Here is a 20,580-nt window from a genome sequence, read left to right on the forward strand (position 1 = left end):
ACTCAGGAGGCAGAGGCAGGTGGGTCTCTGTGAGTTCAAAGCCAGCCTGGTCTACAAAGAGAGTCCAGGACAGCCAAGGCTACACAGAGAAACCCTGTTTCAAACAAATAACAACAAAAACCTCAGAGAGATGACCCAGACTCCACCAAAGGAGGACTCAGTGTCCCTGAGTCAGCCTGTAAACCCTTTTTGTCCACTGGTGCCTGCAGGCTCTGGGCTGACAAGGTATAGAAGAGTGAGCTTGGTTGGGAGTTCAGGAAGAATCCTTTAAAGTCAGAAGTCAGAGAGTAGGTTCCCTGGCCCCTTCCCTAGAGGCCTTTCATCTGGAGCAGGATGTTTTACACAGACCCTGTCTCTGAGAACCCAGTTTCTATTACCAGAGTCTTGAGTCTTCTGCTGGGCACATTTGGCAAATATAAATCAAGCCCTGGGCTGGACATAAGAGACCCCATGATGACCCTGATATGCCTTGGGGAGCTCACATTGGGTCTGGCAGAGGAGACTTCGGGGGGAGCAACAAAACTTCAATGCAGTAAGGAGAGGGCTCCGTGGAAAGGGGCTGTGTTCCGTGCGTCCAAGCTAAGGGCAGTGTCCCGAGGCTTCTGGTCTGAGAGGAAAATTGTTGTGGCATCCCTTAGCCTACTCTGTTGGGCAGCCATCCCCCAGCGAGAGCCCGAGACCATTCCTGCACTCGGGGCTTCCTGTGGCTCCCAGTCTCTGGTCCAGCTGCACTGGCCACGGCGCTGACCATAGAATCCCTGCCTCTGTCCAATGGCCAGCTGCCTTTCCTGGTGCACAGGTAGAGAGTGACCCTTAGAAGACCCTGACCAGGCTACCGGGTCACCAGTCCTGCTGTCCCCAGTCGCTTTGCCTTCCAGGAGGCAGCTGACCTCAGAGTTCTCCTTATTCTCCCTCCCTCCCTCCCTCCCTCCCTCCCTCCCTCCTTCCCTTACTCCCTCATGTAGCCCAGTCTTGAACTCAGGAAATGGCTGAAGACTACCTTGACTTTCTGATTGTCCTCAGTGCCGGGATCACAGGCATACACCTGCATGTCCTGTCGTCTTGGCTCCTTACTCCACAGACCCCAGGTTGTTCCTCTGCCACCAGAGACGGCTCGCCTCAGCAACCCTGTAGGTTCTGCTCCACCTGTTCCAGGCCACAGCCACCATGAATGAGCCCAGATGGCCTTTGGTGGCCGCAGCCTGAGGATGTACCTCTAGACAGATCTCTGGAGGGCTTCCCCCAGTGCTTCTGGGTGCTATTATCTACTGGCCTCTGGCCTTTGACCCCTTTGGCTCATGTTCAAAGCATGAGGTCTCATGGGAGAAGGATCTCGGCGTGTCTCAGGGCCCAAAGCGGTTCCTGGGCTGAGGGAGCAGGCAGAGGGACAGTCAACTCTGCCCCAGGGGAAACATGAACCTTGCTTCCAGCCAGTCTGTTGTTCCTGCAACCCAGACAGAAAGGGTGGGCCTGGATGGGGGTATGATTGTCTCCCTGGGTTTGAGATGGCCCAGCTGGCCTCCTGCTCGCCTCAGGAAAACCAGGGTCCCTCAGCTGGAAAACAGACCCACTTGCCAGTCGGCACCTCACCCCCTGCGTTAGTCACAGGACACCCAGCTCTGGCTTCGCCCCCAGCACAGCCCCTACCAGAACGAGGCAGAAGCCGGGCGGCAGACGTGTTTTGTTTGGCTGAGCACGGTGTTTCAAAAGAATCTCAGCTGGTTGCCAACTTTGAGAACTCAGTAGATTTTACACAAAAATCCAGATTGTTGGCTCCTCTTGACAAACCAGAGGAGCCTGGCAGCTCTAGACCCATATTCCAGAAGGTTCCAGTTCTCAAGTTGTGTCTGTCTTAGCCCAGCTCAGACGGCCGCCGTCCACAGTCCTTGCTGCACCCTAAGGCTCATACCAGCCTGCCCCACCTCTGGGCTATTCAGGCCCTTCCCAGAGTTCCCTGCCTTCGAGGCCCTCTCCGACACTGGCCACTAGTGTCTTGCCCTTTCTTCTTGGCTCTGGAATGCTGCTTTCTGCGCTGTTGCAACACATCCAGATTCTAGGTGGATCTGCCTGCTTGACTCCCCCTGTCCTGGGCTGCGCCTTTGAAGTAACCTGTTATTTTCTCCTATCCTCTGCAGACGGCTTCCAGAACGTCCCACACATGCTGAGCACCTGGAGGGAATCCTCTTTGCTCCCTTGAAGGTTTCATTTCACTTCTTAAACCTATGAGGCACCCGCTGGTCCCAAATGGGAGCCACCAGCCCCTGCAGCGATGGAGAGGCAAGTCAACACGGAGATGTGCTTTGTGTATGAAGCCCAAACCAGATCTCTTGGGAAATACTTTACTATTTTGTGTGTATGTGTAAGCTGTGATGTTTATGTATATATGTGCAGGCACCTGTGGAGGTCGAAAGAGGGTATCACCCTCCTGGCTTGGGTCCTGGGAACTGAGCTCAGATCCTCTGCAAGAGCAGCAAGTGCCTGCCCTTTAGAACTGACATACCTCTCCAGCGCCCCCAACTGGAATTAGTGGGAGATGGAAGGAAGAAAGTAAAATATTTCAAGGATAGATTGTTTTGTTTGGCTTTTGTTTGTTTTGGTTTTTTGTTTTTGAGTCAGGGTCTCTCTCTCTTTTTATTTATCTAGCTCCAGCTGTCCGGGAGCTCCACTATGACTAGCTAAAACAATTTATTTCTAAATAATAATAATAATAATAATAATAATGTTGAGCCAGGCACAGTGGCACATGCCTATAATCCCAGCACTCTGAGAGGCAGAGACAGACAGAGCTCTGTGAGTTCGAAGCCAGCCAATCTACAAAGTGAGTCCAGGACAGCCAAAGCTACATAAAGAAACTGTCTTGACAAACCAAAAACAAACAAAACAAAACAAACAAACAAAAAGTTAAGGAGCTGGGGAGCTGGCTCAGGCATGAGGACCTGAGTTTGGGTTGCTCACTTGCACCCCTATAAAAAGGCAGCCTGTCACCCACCAGGGACCAGGTGGAGGCCAGTGGATCCCTGCAGCTGGCAGGCCAGACAGTCGAGCATAACCCGTGAGCTCCAAGTTCAGGGAGAGACCCTGTCTCAAAAAATACCAGGCATGGAGCACAGACCTCAGGAGACAGAGGCAGGCAGACTCTGAAAGCTTGAGGCCAGCCTGGGTTAATTCCAGGACAGTCAGAGCTATGTAACAGAGAGAACCTCTCTCAAACAATAATAATTACTAATAACAATAATTGAAAAAGACACCCTACGTCAACTTCTGCTACTCTCATGCAGACGTACGCACAGTCATGCACATACACCACACGCAAAAGAAGTAAAAAACAGCAGAGAGAGAACTCAGAGGCTGAGAGCGCCACACTGGCTGCTCTTCCAGAGAACCTGGGTTCGCTCCGAGTAGCACACGTGGCTCACAACAGCCTCCATAACTGCAGTTCCCGGAATCTGACACCCTCTTCTGACTTCCGCAGATACCAGGCACACAAGCACTCACAGACACCCACGAGGGCAAAAAACCTAGAGACATAAAATAAGAGATAATTTAAAAATTAATCTGAAAATTAAAAATTAAATAAAATAACCAGTAATAACTGTTCAGAAATATTAAGAAAATAAAATGAGGCATAGGCCTTCTAGTCCCAGTGCTGGGGAGACAGAGGCAGACCATCTCTGATTTCAAGGCCGGCCTGGTGTACAAAAGTTCTGTTGGATAAAATTGTTTTTAAACACGTGAAAGAGGAAGTAGCACCGTTGCCTCTGTTTATAGATGAGGAAACTGAGTCACTCCAAACAAACTTCCCTAAGGTTACAAAGGCAGTTAGAGACCAGAGTACAAGTCTCCAGAACCTGACTCAAAACCTGAGTCCCTAACCGTCAGTGTACAGGGCTGTCATAGTCCTGGCACAGTTAGGTGTTAAAAAAAAAATAAATGCTACATCCATTGTTAAATAAGTGCCTTCCCTCTTTTCCTGTGGGCCTCAGGCTAGCACGGACACACCTGTTCTCAAATTCTCCAGCAGAGCCCTGTCTAGGGGCTGGCACCCAGCTGAGCCTCCCTCCCACTACCTCTCAGCCCCAGGCCAGGCCACCAAAAGGCTGTCCCTCCCAGGAAACAGCTGTGGCCTTGAATGCCCCCTCCCACGCTAGCCCAGCCCTCCTGGGAGCCTGTCCATGCTGGAGCAACTGTGCCAGTCCTTGCTGGGCTACAGCATCCCCCCAACACGCACACACACACACACACACTTGCATGCACATAGGCACACTGAGATGGCTGGAGAAGGCAAATTTTGCCTCAAAACAGACCCAAAGCCAGAGGGCTGTGCCTTGGGCCAGAGACTGTGGTTCCTGAGATATCTGCCGCTACCTACAGTAGACCCTGGTCAGAGGAGTCCAAAAAGCCTAAGGAAGAAATGGCACGGGGCTGAGGCTGGGGCTCAGTTAACAGAGGGCTCACCCAGCAAACATGATGCCCTGGGCTTGCTTGCCAGCACTGCCTGAGAGGTTTGGTAGTGCATGCCCGTCCCAGCACTCTAAGGTGAAGAGGAAGTCAAAAACATCCTCGGCTGCACGAGGAATTTGGAGCTGTGCTGGTTGGTTTTATAGTCAACACAAACTCAGAGGTATCTGGGAAGAGGGAGTGTCAGGTGAGACGCTGCCTCCATTGGCTTGGTCAGTAGACAAATCTAGAAGGCATTTTCTTAATTAACGATTGCTATAAGAGGGCCCAGCCAAGCTTGGTGGTGCCACCACTGTGTATGTGGTCCTAGGGTGTATAAGAATGTTAGCTGAGCAAGCTGTGGAGAGAAAGCCAGTAGAAGCATTCCTACATGGCCTCTGCTTAGCCCCTGGCACCAGGTTCCTACCTTCATCCCTGATGATAGACTGCAATCTGTAAGTCAATTAAACCCTCCTTCCCCAAGTTGCTTTTGACCATTGTGTCTTATCACAGCAATAAACACCTAAGACAGAGGCCAATGCTCGCTATGTGAGGCCCGTTCAGACAAAGAAAGAAAGAAAGAAAGAAAGAAAGAAAGAAAGAAAGAAAGAAAGAAAAGGCTTGAGCCCCCTTCCCAAAGTGCTATGGGAATCTAGGATGTGGGTTAGTTATGTGGGGACCCCATGGAGGAATAAGCATGCACAGGCCATGGCCCCTAATCCAGCTCCCGCCTGCAACCCAGATAGTCACTGCGGGCGCTGCAGAGTATAACCAGCACCCTGCCACCCCCACACCCCTCAGGCTCAGTCACAGAGGTGGGAAGACACATCCAGAGTTCCTTCCTGGGCCCAGAAAAACTATCCACACCATTCCGGCAGCACATAAGCTGTGGCCAGCTGGCCACTTCCTCTGCCTGAGGCTGCAAGGGTCTCCATTCATCTGTCCATCTGCTGGCCGTGGCCTTCCTCCTGAGGCTCCACAGAGGAACCGAGAGAGGAACAGAAAGAGGCTGTAGAAAGGGTTTGAGAGTCCGATTTGGGACAGTCACGTTCCATGCAGGCCCACCCCCCCACCCCCAACCCCCAGCTGGGCTGGTTCTGGAGCCCAACAGCCACCCACATGGGTCCAGGCCAGAGGTTGGCTGGCATCTGTGTGCCCTAGCTCACCCACCCAGCCGCCTCAACTGCTCCTGGGAGCAGCTCACGTGCCATTATCCAGCAGCTAAGTGCCTCACCAGAGTTCTGCCCACTCCTCAAAGAGCTGGACCTGGCCACAAGTGGGTGTCTGAGTGCTGCCCATGTGACCTCACAGTGCCTCGCCGCCAGAGTAAAGGCCACAAAAGAATAGCGCTGCCTCAGAGGGTAGGCATGAAGATTCAAGACCAGGGCTTAAAATCCAGTGAATGTTAGCCAGGGAGCCTGTGTGACCAAAGGACCCCAAAGGCAGCCGGCCATTACAGAACTGAGGCAAGAGAACACTCCAGGTAAAGAGGAGGCAGGGGAACCACGGAAATATTGAGGCTCTGCAGGTTGCCATTGTCACCATTGTACCCATGAAGCTCAGTCCACTCCTGCTGAGTCTCCCCGGCTTGTAGCTGACACTGGGTAGCATGCAGGACCTCAAGCTGGCAGGAATCTCACAAGTAGGGCAGTGAAGCAGACAGACCTCCTGCAGCTGGCTCCATCACACCCTCTGACTGCAGATGTTCTCTGGCTGAGGGCACTGGGGCATTTTACCCTTGGCCAGATTCAAGCCACATAATTTTCCCTCTCTGTACCAGCTTCCTTTCTCCTCTGCCACTTCTCCATGCTCCTCATGGATCCATGTTTAAGGCAGCTCCTCCTCAAGGCATGTGTACACACTTCTGATGGAGCCCAGAGTTCTGGGGCCAAAGTGGGCCATTAGTCCATCTCCTGCCAGCAGCTACCTGTGTCTCGAGAGCACCACAGCTGGGGAATGTCCAGCACACTTTTCAAGCCTCCAAGGCTTCCTTTCTTCCTTCTTCTCGTCCCTCCTCCCCCAATGTGGTCCAAGCGTTCCCCAACTTCTCACGGCAGATCCCAGGCCTAACCAACCGTCTCCAGCCCTTCTGGCCACAACACAGGCTCACAAAAGGACTCGAGCCAAGACGGGAAATTTCTGTCTCTGGTGAACCCCCCCCCCCCCATATTCCCTCTGCTTGGGGCCTGGAGAGGCCAGAGCATGAGGTTGGAAATAAGCAGACCAAAGCTGGGACCTAGCCATTCTGTGAGCTTGGCTTGGCTTCTGTGGAGCAAGATTGTTTTCCAGAGCAGGGCACAGCTCAGGCCTACAGCACCAGTCCAGAGTAGATCAACTCGGCTGAACTAAGACTGTCAGTAGAAACAACCACAGCTTGCTCAAACTGGATCTTATCTGTCTGCCACTGTGCAAGCTGCTCTACACAGTCACCCCAGGGAGAGCTCTCAGCCTCTCATGAGAGTACCAGAGATACCACTATCCCCAGCCAAGCCACAGGCCTCAGAGATGAGCACCCCAACATTTTGCCATGCCCTTGGAGGGCCACAATCTCATCATGTTTCTGCTTGCACATTTATAAAGTGGAAGGTAGGATGGGAAATGACCCACATCCCTAGATTAGATCAGAAGTATTCTTGAAAGGCTCAGCCCTGTGCCTCAGCTTGGAGGAAGGGGCAGGGCAGGGCCAGACTTGGCCTGAATGGAGGTCACCGCTGCCACTAGCCTTCAGATGAGGCTCCAAGATCGGTAAGGGGCAGGCATGCCCAGCTGGCCACACGGAGGAAGGAGAGCTCCTTGATGTGGTCATTACCCTCTGACCACTGTGTCTGGGCCCCTGTCCCTCCTGCAGTGGCTAGGGACCCCACACCACCACAAGCAAGTGACTGTCAGCAACATAAGCACAGCAAGCAAGGCAGTAGGCTTTGGCCAGCAGGGGCAGTCAGGCGGAGCGGATGCCCACGCCTCCTGAAGTCCTCTGGGGAAGTGGCGGCACCTACCCCCCAAGTCCTCCATGATGTCCAGACCGGAGCTCCAGGAGAAGCGCTCCACAGCCCCCAGCTCCAGCCGGGCCAGGTCAGCAGGCAGGGTCTCCAGCTCATAGGCGCCCCGTCTCCTCCAGTAGAGAAACATGTCGAGAACTGGGGTGTCCCCTGCTTGGCCTGTTTCTTGAGGAGCTGAGTGGCTCCAGGGACCTCAGTCCTGAGGAGGCCTGAGGAAGCCGGGTTGCAACAGAGGGGCGGCAGGGACCACTGGACAGGCTTTGGGCCTGCAATCGTGGCCCTCCCGAGGGAGGGCAAGGAGCATTCTGGGAGCGGCCAGGGGCCTTACATCTGACCAATGGCCAGGGCCCCTGCCCCATACAAAGCGCCTTTCTTCCCCTCCTACAGACATTTTACACATTTTGCCTTCCCAGCCCCCTCAGAGCCCCCGCCGGGGAGATGGGCTGTCCGTCTGGGGATGCAGAGGCCTGGAAAAAAGTGCAATTGTTTCCTGGTCTCTTTGCTAAGATAAGTTTTCAGAGGAGAAAAATGTGCTGCCCCAGGAGCAATTTCAGGTCCCCACCATGACCTATGACTTGGAACAGGCCCAGCTAACTCACACGTTCTCAATGAAGGATGAAGGCACCTGTGGGAATGCCACAGGGTACCCTTTGAGCATGTTGTAGGCTCTCCCCAGGAAGCTCAGGTGCATCTCCCAACTCTGTTGGGCTAAAGGCTTCTAGGAGGTCAGAGGACACCCACCCTCACCTACTTATGAGGCCAGCTATGCCAGCTGGGCTCTTTCTGAGAGTTTCTCTCCACCCTTCATCAGGCTGCCCAGTGAACATCTCCTTCCTCAGCCCATGACTCACAGAGCAGGAACTGCGCTCTGGATGGATGAGCCTGGGCCAACAACCTCCAGCATCACCAGGGGCCTCACTGTTCCCTGTAGCCTAAGCACCAGGGCCAGACCTAAGGAGAAGGGCTGAGGGAAAGTAAGAGGGTTCCAGGTACAGAGCTACCAAGAGCCGTAGGAGGAGGGGTAGGGCCTGGCCGGCAAGTGTGCGGTCTGGCTTCCGTCTCACGCAGGGGTGGAGCTGGCCAGAACCACGGGAAGGCTGAAGAACCAACAGCATAGGTTGGGAAAAAAAAAAAGTTCCAGGCCAGACCTTGTCTCAGCAACAGCAAAGCTGGGCATGGTGACTCAAGTGTGAAATCCCAGAAGTCCAGAGGCTGGGACAGGAGAGGATAGGGCTCCATACAGCTGGAGCTGATGGCAAGACCTTGTCTTAAAAACAAAACAAAACAAAACAAAAAAACCAAAAAACTGGTAGGCAGAGGCAGGTGGATCTCTCTGTGAGTTTGAGGCCTGCCAGTCTACAAAGCGAGTCCACAGCCAAGGCTACACAAAGAAACCCTGTCTCAAAAAACCAAACCAAACCAAAACAAAAACACTGGAGCTGGAGAGACAGCTCTGCTGCTCTTCCAGAGGATCTGAGTTTGATTCCTAGGCCCCATGCCAGGCAGTTCACAACTGTCTGTAATCCCAACTCCACGGGATCCCATGCCTCTGGCCTCTGCAGGCACCTGCGCTCATGTGCACATAAGGTGACGCAGACACACAAAACAAAACTAAATCTTAAAACAAAAATCTTAAAACAACAAAAGCCAAACCAGACCTTTCCATCACTGGAGGTCTCAAGGCAAGATGGATCGCCAGTAGGTCTGCTGGGGTCACTCCCCAAAATTTGCCCCAGGATCTCTCTCTCCCTGTCTTCTCAAACCCAAGCCGCCAACGTCTCATCCCAAAACACAGGCTGGAAACTCGCCAGCTGTGTTTCTCCATCAGCACTCAAAGGACACAGGTTTGCCTAAGTCGTGCTAAGCCACCTTTCTTGAACACACCATGAAAGATCATCTATCCAGTAGAAGAAATCATGCCACTCTTCACACACACAAACTAAAGACTGGGTGTGCGATGCCTGCAGGCAACAAGCCCATACATGTGAAATTTTAAAATATGAAAAAATGTTAAAACTTCCCAAATGAGGTTGGAGAGATGGCTCAGTGTAAGAGCACTGACTGTGCATCCAGAGCCCTAGCTTCAATTCCCAGTACCCACACAGCCATCTGCAACGCCAGTTCCAGGGGATCTGACACCCTCACATAAACATACATGCAGGCAAAACACTAATGTATATAAAATAAAAATAAATAAATCTTTAAGTCAGGCACGGTGGCACATGCCTGTAATCCCAACACTCAGGGAGGCAAAGGCAGATGGATCTCTGTGAGTTTGAGGCCAGCCTGGTCTACAAAGCGAGTCCAGGCAGGACAGCCAAGACTACACAGAGAAACTCTGTCTCGAAAAGAAAGCAAACACACACACACACACACACACACACACACACACACACAACACTGACTACTCTTCTACAGGACCCAGGTTCAATTCCCACCACCCACATGGCAGGTTACAACTGTCTTTAACTCCAAGATCTGATATGCTTACACAGACATACATACAGGCAAAGTACCAATAAAAATAAATAAAGACTTCCCAAAATAGCAAATAAAAAATGCAAAGCAAAAACCCAACTAAAAGCTCAAGAAAAGCCTCACAAAAGCTTTCCCCCGAGAGGAGGGTCTTGTCCCCACGCTACAAAACACAAGTAGAACTTGGATTTGAACATATAACTGTCCAGCTTGAAAGCCAACTGGAGTGGCAGGGCAGCAAGGTGGCTGTTCAAAACTCCAGATTTGGGGCAGGCCTGGAGGCACAGACCTGGAGCCCCGGCTACTCAAGAAGCTGAGGAGGCCTGAACTTGGTTCAGGCCAACATGGGCAACTCAGTGAGGCCCAGCTTCAAAACAAAAATACAAAAAAAGGTTAGATGGCAAAGAGCAGTTCAGTTGGCAAAGAGTGGTTGCCTAGTATGTACCAAACCCTACGTTTGATCTTCACTATTGTATAAGCTGGGTGTGACGGCTCGTGCCTTTAATCCTACCCTTGGGAAGGACCAGAAGTTTAATGTCATTCTTAGTTACATGACTAATTCAAGGCTAGGTGAGACCTCCTCCCCAAAATAACAAAAACAAAGGCTGAGGCTACAGTTCAGTGGTGGTATGCTAGTATGCATGAGGCCTTGGGTTAATCCTAGCACCACAAAAGGGGTGAAAAGGGGAAAAAAATCGATCTGACTTCAGTATGGTAAAGGCACTCTGCACTGGGCTCCCGGCTGTTCCCTGTCTGACCCTGCATGTCTGTCCTGCCGGGTTTGTGGGAGCTGGCCTGGACCAGATCAGATGCCTGCAGCACAGAGGCACAGGCAAAGAGGACCAGCTGCTTTCCAAGGGGTGGCAAGAGAGTCACCCCAGGCTACAGGGGGCCGGGGAGTGGTCGGGATGGCCATCTAGGAGGCTACACATCCCCAGCTGAGGGCTAAGGTGCCAAGAAGCAGCTGGAGTAATTTGAACCACATGCCTGCCTGCCTCGCCCAACTCTCGCCTCACAGGGCTGGAGGAGACAAGCACAGCCCCACCCCACCCCCACCCCCAGCCTTGATCACAGGCATCCACATGGGTCTGAGGCTAGGGGATGCTAGGGATGTCTCATGTTCAGGACAAGGTGGGTCTGAGCATTCGGAATGAGACTGTCCAGTGTCCATCAGCACCCACTCCAGTAGAGGGCAGAGCTGCAGAACTGGGGGGTTGGCCGGGACCTGTTACCCAGTCCAGACCCTAGAGCGGCCCCACCAAATGGGGTGAAGCTCCCTTTGTACCCCTTTACAGATGAAACAGAGGGGCCTGATCCAGCTGGTTTATACCCACCTGAAAGGTCACAGCTTGAGGCAGCCTTCCATCTTGCAGACTCTTTTTTTTCCTCTCTCTCTCTCAAGACAGGGTTTCTCTGTACAGCCCTGGCTGTCCTGGACTCGATTTGTAGACCAGGCTGGCCTTGAACTCAGAGATCCACCTGCCTCTGCCTCCCTGAGTGCTGGGCTCACAGGTGTGGGCCACCATGCCCAGGGTCCTCCTTGGGCTCCAATTCCCTCTGCATGTTTCCTCATCATTCGTGCCCTCATGCTCAGTCCCTGTCTGTGGTCACACCCATTCCACATCCTTGTCACCTCTCCAGCATGGAGAGCAGGAGGCAGCCTCAGTGAATCAAGACGGGATCCCCACGTCTAGGGAAACAGCCCCCAGGGCTCAGTACACAGCCTTACCAACCTGGCCAAACAAACAAACAAAAAAAGCTGCATCCAGGTGCTGCCGGACACCCGTGCCTTTCCTGAGGGTCTTCATGCCTCCGACAGCCGGAGCGAGGGTACGAACAGCTACTCCCGGGATGGCCTGGTGCCATGCTAAGCGCTATTCACCTCTGTCCCCTTCCATCCCCACCTCACTTCCAGGACAGAGATGGCGAAGCTGATGTCTCCCGTGGGTGACTCACTCAGAGGCCACACAGTGCCAGGGAGAGGGAGAGCCCTGGGGGAGCCCCAGGACTGTATTCTACATTTGGGCCACACTGTTTCAGGCTAGGGCGGCTCTCATCATCCACCCTACCCACCCACAGGAGCCCTGAGGTCACCACAGGGTACAAAGGTAGGAGCCAGAGCAAGACAGATGGCCCTGAGCTGGAAGCCCATTCCTTCAGCCCCAGGCTTACCTCAATTTCAGGCCTCTAGGTACGTGTTTCCATGTGGAGTGGAGACCAGCCAGCAGGCACTCTCCACTTGGGCCTCTTGGGGCTGGAAGCCTCGGACCCCAGAGGCTTGCCCTTTGTCTAGACTTCTGGACCCTTCTGAGCTCCACTGGAAACTGCTGACCGAGGAGCCAGGGAGGACAGACAGAAGTACAGGGAGTTGGTGGCTCCTAGGCCTGTCGATGCCCTTGGGCTGGGGAGAGGTGGAAGCCTCTGCCAACCACAGCTGTTTCCTTACTGGCGGAAGTGCCTTCTGAGAGCCTGGCCAGGGGAGTGGACCCCTGCAAGGTTAGCTGAGTAAGGGGTCAAAAGAGGAAGAGGAGCAGGTGGCCCCAGCTTGCCAACGCCCCCACGGAAGTGACAGCTGCCACTGACTCTGGTTCTGGGCCTTTCCTGGATGAGGCCACAGGGGTCCTTGGCAGCACTTAGCATACCTTTCCTAACAGTCTTTCTGGATGACCCCTGACCTGACCCTGGGCCACCGGAGGCAAGTCTCTCTGGGTTGGATATGGCTCTGAATCCTGTCTGCTGCTGCAGTAGCTGGTGGGTCTTGAGTCTCAGATTCCACAAAATGGGTTCAGAGGGGCTGGAAAGATGGCTCAGTTTAAGGTACTTATTGCTCTCAGAGAGGGTTGGAGTTCATTTCCCAGCACCCAAGTTCACAACTGCTTGTAACCCCGCTCCAGGGAAACCAATACCCTCTTTTGGCCTCTGAAGGAACTGCACTGGAGCACACACACATTTGTTTTGTTTTGTTTTGTTTGAGGCAGTGTTTCTCTGTGTAGCCCTGGCTATCCCAGAACTTGCTTTGTAGACCAAGTTAGCCTCGAACTCACAGAGATCTGCCTGCTCTGCCTTCCAAGTGCTGGAATTAAATGTGGGTACCACCACGCCTGGCTAACACACACACACACACACACACACACACACACACACACACACTTTACAAAAATGGCTTGAAAGAGTCATTACCTGCCTATGCTACTATTATGGCCACAGGGAGACATCTCAGTCATAAGGCCTAAGTGGACTCTGGCAGAGGGACAGTCCTGACCCTGACAGATGACAATGGGGGGATTTTAAAAAAGATCTTCTTTTTATGTGTGTTGGTGTTTTGCCTGTAGGTATGTCTGTGTGAGGGTGCCAGATCCTCTGGACAGCTGAGCTGCCATGTAGTGTGCTGGGAATTGAACCCTGGTCCTCTGCAAGAGCAACAAGTGTTCTGAGCCTCTGAGCCATCTCTCCAGCCCCAGGTGTGGGCTTTTCTCCTCCCACCAAGAGCCTCCATTCCTCCCCCTCACCAAGGAAGGCTCACTGTGACCCACTGTGGTTCCCCGGGAGGCCCGAGGGCAGGTGAACAACGTTTCTTTCTTCACTTCCCGTGTCTGAGGCTCAGCTGCGTGCCAGGACAGCTGAGTAGAGCCAGCTGTGTGCCAGATGCCCAGCTTACATGCAAGGTGGGCGCTCTCAGATCTGCCACAGAGTGTGTTCAAAATGAAGTCACACTAAGGTGCTATTATATAACCTGGCAAGGGTGGGTGCTAGCTGCTTCCCAGCCTCCTGCTCTAGCTTAGCCCCACAGTCTCCGACCACACTGCTGCTCCAGGTACACAGAAAAATCGCCCCACTTTCTGGAAATATTTGTCAAGGGACCAATGTTCTTTGGCGACCCTGGAAAAGGCCTGGGTGGGACGGAGGCCAATCCCCGGACAGTAGGCAGAGTGCCCTGCATTGATCGGTTCCTGCAAGAGGGGCGAGTGGCAGAGCCCAACGTGGGCAGCACAGAACCCTCCCCTCAGGCCAGATGTGTGACTGAGGCCTCAGCCTATTTGTGGGTAACCACCGGGTTGCTAGCCCATCTCTGCAGCCTTAGCCCCAACCCCAACCTCACCAGCCTCGGACAGGCCTCATGGTACTGTTGAAAGTAGATGGGCCAGGGGGAGCAAGTGCCAGGCATGGTTACTGGTTCCTCAAGCCTCAGTTTCCCCCTCTCCCATCCTGAGAAATCTAGATCAGAGCAGTGACATTCAACTGTCTGTGATGAAGGACTCAGCTGGAGTACAGTGACACTGATGGATTCTAAGGAGGATGGAGAAACCCCACCCCCACTCCCATCATCCTGTGTGGTGCACACGGCTCTTCCCCTAATCCTGGTATGACAGTGAATAAAGTGGAGCTCATGGCATATGGGATCAAAACTTGGATTGCAGAGCCTAGGTAAAGGCCAGCAGACCTGTGAAGAGGGCTGCTCCTGACCCTGGGAGAGGGTTGGGTTGCCTGATCATAGCATCATGACTATGCTTTTCATACCGGATCCCCCCTTGCTTGTTCCCTCTTTTGTCCTTGCTTCAGCCAGGGACCCTAACTGGCACATGCCAGACAATATCATTTGCTGGGCCCCTCTGTGGGCCAGACCTCAGAGAGCCTGGGAATTTCTGTCACTTTGCCTAAGGGCTGTGTAATTGTTCTCACTGTTGGCCCCATTTTATAAAAGGGAAAACTGAAGGGCGGGGGCACAAAGATTTGCCCAGGCTGGCTAGGAGGCTGGGATCGTGTGGTGGGTACTGCAGCCTTGTTCTCCCTCTGTGTACCTTGAGGCATCCACCCCAGGCTCAGGCGGCCCATCCTGCCCCTCCATTCTCTGATCCCAGAGGCCATGGGGCACAGGCGGGCTCTGAGAACGCATCAGGCTTTAGAGACCCTCCATGACCTTATAGACACTTAGCTACAAGTCTCAGAGTGGGGTCTTCCCTGGACAGGCAATGGTATGAGGACAGTGAAGAAAGCAGGCCTTCCACGGCCTTCCACTCCTGTGGGAGGCCCAGTCTCACCCTTGGCTTGGCCACTGTCACCCACCCCTCCACCCACCACAGTCCAGGCACAAGTGCAGCAGGGGCTGGCTGGCCACACACCAGCTGCCCACACATCCTCCACTGTGCTTCCAGAATGTGTCAGCAGTGTTCAGCTGCTGCCCTGGGCTGGCCCAGGCTCGAGCCATGGCTTCAGGACCACAGACCCCGGCCTTCTCCTTGCCTTCTCTTTTAGAACCAGCCATGGTGTCTGCACTCAAACTCCTGTTGGCTGTGTCATCTTGGGCACGTGGCTCCACCTCTCTGGGCCTCAGCTTCTCACTGTGTGGGGTATTTACATTACTGCCTCTTGGGGTGCCTTTAGGGATTGAGCTAATTCACAAGAGGGACCTTCACATTTAGTGTCTTGGTGACATGATGGAGGATTTATTTATTCATGAATTATTATATATATATATGAGCGTTCTGTCTTCACACACACCAGAAGAGGGAATCAAATCCCATTATAGCCAGTTGTGAGCCACCCTGTGGTTGCTGGGAATTGAACTCAGGACCTCTGGATGAGCACTGAGCATCTCTCTAGCCCCAGTGATGAAGGATTTATACGCAGAAGCCAACAAACACAGCACAAACAGAATGCAAACCTGAACTTGTCACTTCTCTGACTAAAAACCTGCTATTTACTCCCTAGGGGCATGGGTTGCATGCCCCGAGGTGGGCACAGACCCCAGGACCTCACCTTCAGGCTCCTCCTACCAGGTACTAGCTGACTGGGTGGGGGAAGTCCCTCCTGCTTCAGATGACAGCCCTCACAAACACTCATTCTGGGCATGGAGTCCCCACCCCCACTCAAGTCAGCTTTTCCCTCCAGATGCAGAGCTCATGCCCAGCATGGCCCAGAGCTGTAGGTCCCAGGGATGTTCTCACTGACCTGAACTAGAGTCACTTCACAGTTAACAGTCCTCAGTTGGGGACTGACCTCCAAACCCCTCTAGGCATGGTACAGTGGGCTCTGCCTCACCTGTGTGGGTAGAGGGAGAAGGACTCCTTCAGTACCAAAGGGACCCAGGACCCTGGACACTCAGTCAGACAGAGCTGACAACTCCTCTTGAGGCAGCTAGGACTCAGCAGCTGCCCTCTGCTCCAGTTGTCCAGCCAGCTGGTTGCCTGAAGCTTCGAAGCCAGGGTGGTGAGAAGCCTAGGTCTCCAGAAGCCTATGGCAGCAACAGGATGGCCCCATGCCAGTGAATTCCGGCTGCTTGTCCACACAGACTTCCAAACCTGGCCAGACAGACTAAAAGGCTGAGCCCTCTGGAGGCTGTGTCTGTCCAGAGAACAAAGGCTTCTAGGCCGCTCTCTGACCACAAAGAGAGGTTGGACTCCCAGAACAGCTGGAATTCCAAACCATCTAACCCATCCCTGGAACACCAGCCCCGGTGGTTGGAATGATCGTCACTGTTTGGTGGACATGGCCAGCACAGGCTAGGCCACCTCTGACCTAAGGCATGTCCTTCCGCTGCCCCAGCCTCTCTTTGCCCAAGCCCAGCACACAGGCCAAGCCCACAGAGCAGCTTCTGGGTTGGGTCTGCCTTGATGCTGAAGTGCTATCCTCGCATTCAGGATTTTCTCCCATGCTCACTCACCCTCTGAAAAGGTGGACAGAAGTGGGGTGGTGGCTGGTGGCGTATGCCTGTAATCCCAGCACTCAGGGAGGCAGAGGCAGGTGGATCTCTGTGAGTTCCAGGCCAGCCTGGTCTACAGAGGGAGTCCAGGGACATACCTCGTGGCTGAGGTAAGATGGACAGCCAGGCCCCTGTCTCACACACAGGACTTTTCGCTTCCAAGTGGCAGCACACTGGTCTCTGTAGTAGGAAGCTCAAGGGGACGCCTGGCCTGAAGCAGGGGTACAGGGAAGAGTGAAGCCAGAGAAGGGCCTCTCACCCGAAGGCCTCTGAGAACATTTACCCCACTCTTATCCCGAGTGGTCGTGTGCCAATGGAGGCCAACAGGAGAGGGCTGAGCACAGACTTAGATCTTATCTTATTATTTTTTCTTTTTTTTTTTTTAATCAGCCTTAGATTTTAAACACTGTCTGTCTAAATGTCTAAATGTCAACTATGGAATCCAGGGCCCCCGTACATGCTAACCAAATGCTCTACCGCTGAGCTACATCCTCAGCCCGCGGCCTATTTATTTATTTGAGAGTGTTCCTGTGTAGCCCTGGCTGGCCTGGAACTCAGAGATCCCCCCGATCCCAACCCCAAGTCCTGTGTCACTGTACTCAGCTATGCTGCTTAGCTTGTTGGGGTCTCACTGCATAGCCCAAGTAGGTTCTAAGTGGTGGTCTTTCTGTCTGTCCCCACATGCTGGGCTGCAGATGAGAACCGCCATGGCCTGCTGGGCCTTCCTTCCCTCGGACTCATGGAGCAGGTGACTGAGCTCTAAGGACCGACAAGCCTTACAAATGGATTAAGGTCATCTTGAAGTAATTAAACCAGATTTTTTTTTTTTTTTTTTTGAGACAGGGTCTTACTGTGTATCCCTGGCTGACCTAGAACTTCCTATGTAGACCAGGCTAGCCTCAGACTCAAAGAGGCCACCTGCCTCTGTCTTCACATGCTGGGGTTAAAGGTGTATGCTACCATGCCTGGCTCTGAGGGTCATGTTTTTCTTACATTGATTTATCTGCTTAGTCTGAGTATATACGTGTGTATACACATATGTACCAGTGTCATCTGTGTACCAGGCCAGAAGACAACTTTCAGGAGTCAGCTATCTCTTGCCACATGGGTCCTGGCGATGGAACTCAGGCAGTCAGGCTTGGTGGCAATCCCCTTTACCTGCTGAGCCATCTAGCCAGCCTCTACAGATAATTTTTAAAATACTGTAATAATGATCTGAGTGTGGTCGTATAGGCCTTTGATACTAGCACATGGGGCACAGAGGCAGGCAGAGCTCCAAGTTTGAGGGCATCCTGGTCTACATATTGAGTTCCAGGCCAGACAGGGCTCTATAATAAAACTCTGTCTCAAAGGCAGGGGGGTAGGGTGTAGTGAGAGTTATGTAATTTTGGTTTCCTTAAAAACCACAGAAATGATAGCCAGGCATGGTGGTGCATGCTTGTAATCCCAGCTCTCAGGCAGGGAGGCAGACGCAGGCGGATCTCTGTGAGTTTGAGGTCAGCCTGATCTCAAAGTGAGTCCAGGACAGCCAAGGCCACACAGAGAAACCCTGTCCCAAAAATCAACCAAACCAAACCAAAACAGAATCACACAAATGTTATGAATGTTTTGTTCTAATCCCAGGTGTGGGGATACGAGGCCACTTCACTTCACAGAGGGTGACTGATTTGCCTCATGCTCTAGCGTAGCAGGGCGTGGTTTTGCCAGCTGCAGATAGTTTCTGTGAGCGTGTGACATTTGGAGTTCTGGGAAATTTTCAGAGGATATAGAAATGCTAGGGTCCCAATAGACAGGGTTGTTGTTGCTGGCTGGTGGGTGATTGGATGCTGCTGGTTGCTCTCGGATGCTCTCAGATGCTGCTGGTTGCTCTCAGATGCTGTTGGATGCTGCTGATTGCTCTCAGATGCTGTTGGATGCTGCTGGTTACTCTCGGATGCTGTTTGTTAAGTTGCCATGTACGAAGAAATTAGCTATCCTGACGGTGAAGATCAAACTCGCCTCAAAGAACTTGATGCCCCTCATCAGCAGGAAGTGGTCTAAAAATCTCTTCGTACCCTTTCTCCTCTATCTTTCTTTCTCTATCTAGTGTTAGGGGGTTAAAAAGGGTGGAGGAGGGCTTAAGAGAGAAAAGGAACCACAAAGAAATGGAAACTGCCAGCTACAACAGGGGCTGGGGCTCAGCAGTTAAGAACACCTGCTGGGGACCAGCAACTCCAAGTTCTGTTCCCAGCACTCACATTAGGTGGCTCACAACTTGGGAGGTAAAGCTGGGGAATCAGGAGTTCAAGTCCAGCCTGGGCTACATGAAACACTGTTTAAAAAAAAAAAAAAAAGGTAAAGTAAAATCAACCAAGAAACAAAGCTGGGCAGTGCTGGCTCACACCTTTAATCCCAGCACTTGGGAGGCAGAGGCAGGTGAATCTCTTGAGTTTGAGGACAGCCTGGTCCACAGATTGAGTTCCAGGACAGCCAGGGCTACACAGAGAGATCCTGTCTTGAAACGGAAGAAAGGAAGAAAGGAAGAAAGGAAGAAAGGAAGAAAGGAAGAAAGGAAGAAAGAAAGAAAGAAAGAAAGAAAGAAAGAAAGAAAGAAAGAAAGAAAGAAAGAAAAAGAAAAGAAAGAAAAGAAAGAAAGAAGGAAGGAAAAATTAAAGCCTTGAGTTTTTAAAATTCTCAGTGACTAGAACTTTACCACGGGCTGTTACAAGCTCCATCCGCAACTGAGTATGCTGGGTCACATCTGTTAATCTCAGCACTCAAGAAATTGTAGGACTGCAGCCAGTTGTGAGGCCAGCCTAGGCTACATAGTGGGTCAGGACAACCTGGGCTACTTAGCAAGGCTCTGTCTCAAAGGCTTCCTGTGTAAAGGTCTTTGAACATGAAGAGACAAGTAGGAGGTTATGTTTGGTGTGCCTCCTTACCCTCAGTTCTGCAAGCGTAACACCCTATCCCGTGGCAGCTGCACACACCTTTCTGCTGAGGGCCACAGTGTGTCAATAACAGGACTAGAGGAAGAGAGATGCCGGGGGATCACATGACAGAATGCCTGCCCAGCATCCCACCTCATGTGCTGGCCAGACCTAGAAACTGAGCAAGGGCCCAAACACTGAGGGCAGAGCAAGCAGCATCCAGCATCGTCTTCTACACAGCAATTCCCCTTTTCTAGTCACGTCCTCTGTGGCTACTCTTTCAGGGCGTCCACAAAGGCAGCATTCACAGGAGTGACCCAGATGTCCACCTTGGAAGATGGGTTTCCAGCTGAAGGAGCTGGACAGATGGCTGCGCAGGTGAAAGCATTTGCTTCACAGGCAGATGACCTGGCTCCGGGCCTGGAACCCCTGTGGGAGGGAGAGGACGGACTCCTCGCCATTGTCTTCTGACCTCCATGTGTAGGGCACAGCACGTGTGCGTCTGTATTCACAGCGTAAACGAAAATCAAAGTGACCATGTAAATGTCATCAAAGAAGTGATGGTTGCCAGGGTGGCAGAGCCTGTGACAGAGCAATTGGCCAGTGTGTGTGAGGCTCTAGGTTCAATACGTGCCACCAAAAAGGGGAGAAAACAGTTGAGGGTATAGTTTTGAGGCCCTTCCTGAGCAATAGCAGGGGTGGAGACCCAACTCTAACATACACAGTTGAACAGTATTTCATTGTAATGCTGCTATTTTAAATGTTACTGCGTTTGTGTGTGCATATGACATACACAGAGGCCACACGGCAATTCCGGGGTTGATTCCTTTCAGTTTTATGTGGCTGTTGGGGCTTGTACCCAGGTCACACCAGGCTTGCATGGCAAGCGTATTCACATGCTAAGCCCTCTAGCCAGGCCATTTGGCATTTTTCTTATTCATCCATTAAATCAGAGTCAATGGCTAAAAATTCTAGGTCCAGAAGCCTTTGGTTTCCAAGCTCTCTCTTTTTTAACGACAGGGTCTGTTTCTGTTTCTGTAGCCCTAGCTCTAGTCAGCTC

This window comes from Meriones unguiculatus, chromosome 3, assembly GCF_030254825.1.
Source record: "Meriones unguiculatus strain TT.TT164.6M chromosome 3, Bangor_MerUng_6.1, whole genome shotgun sequence".
NCBI lineage: Eukaryota > Metazoa > Chordata > Mammalia > Rodentia > Muridae > Meriones > Meriones unguiculatus.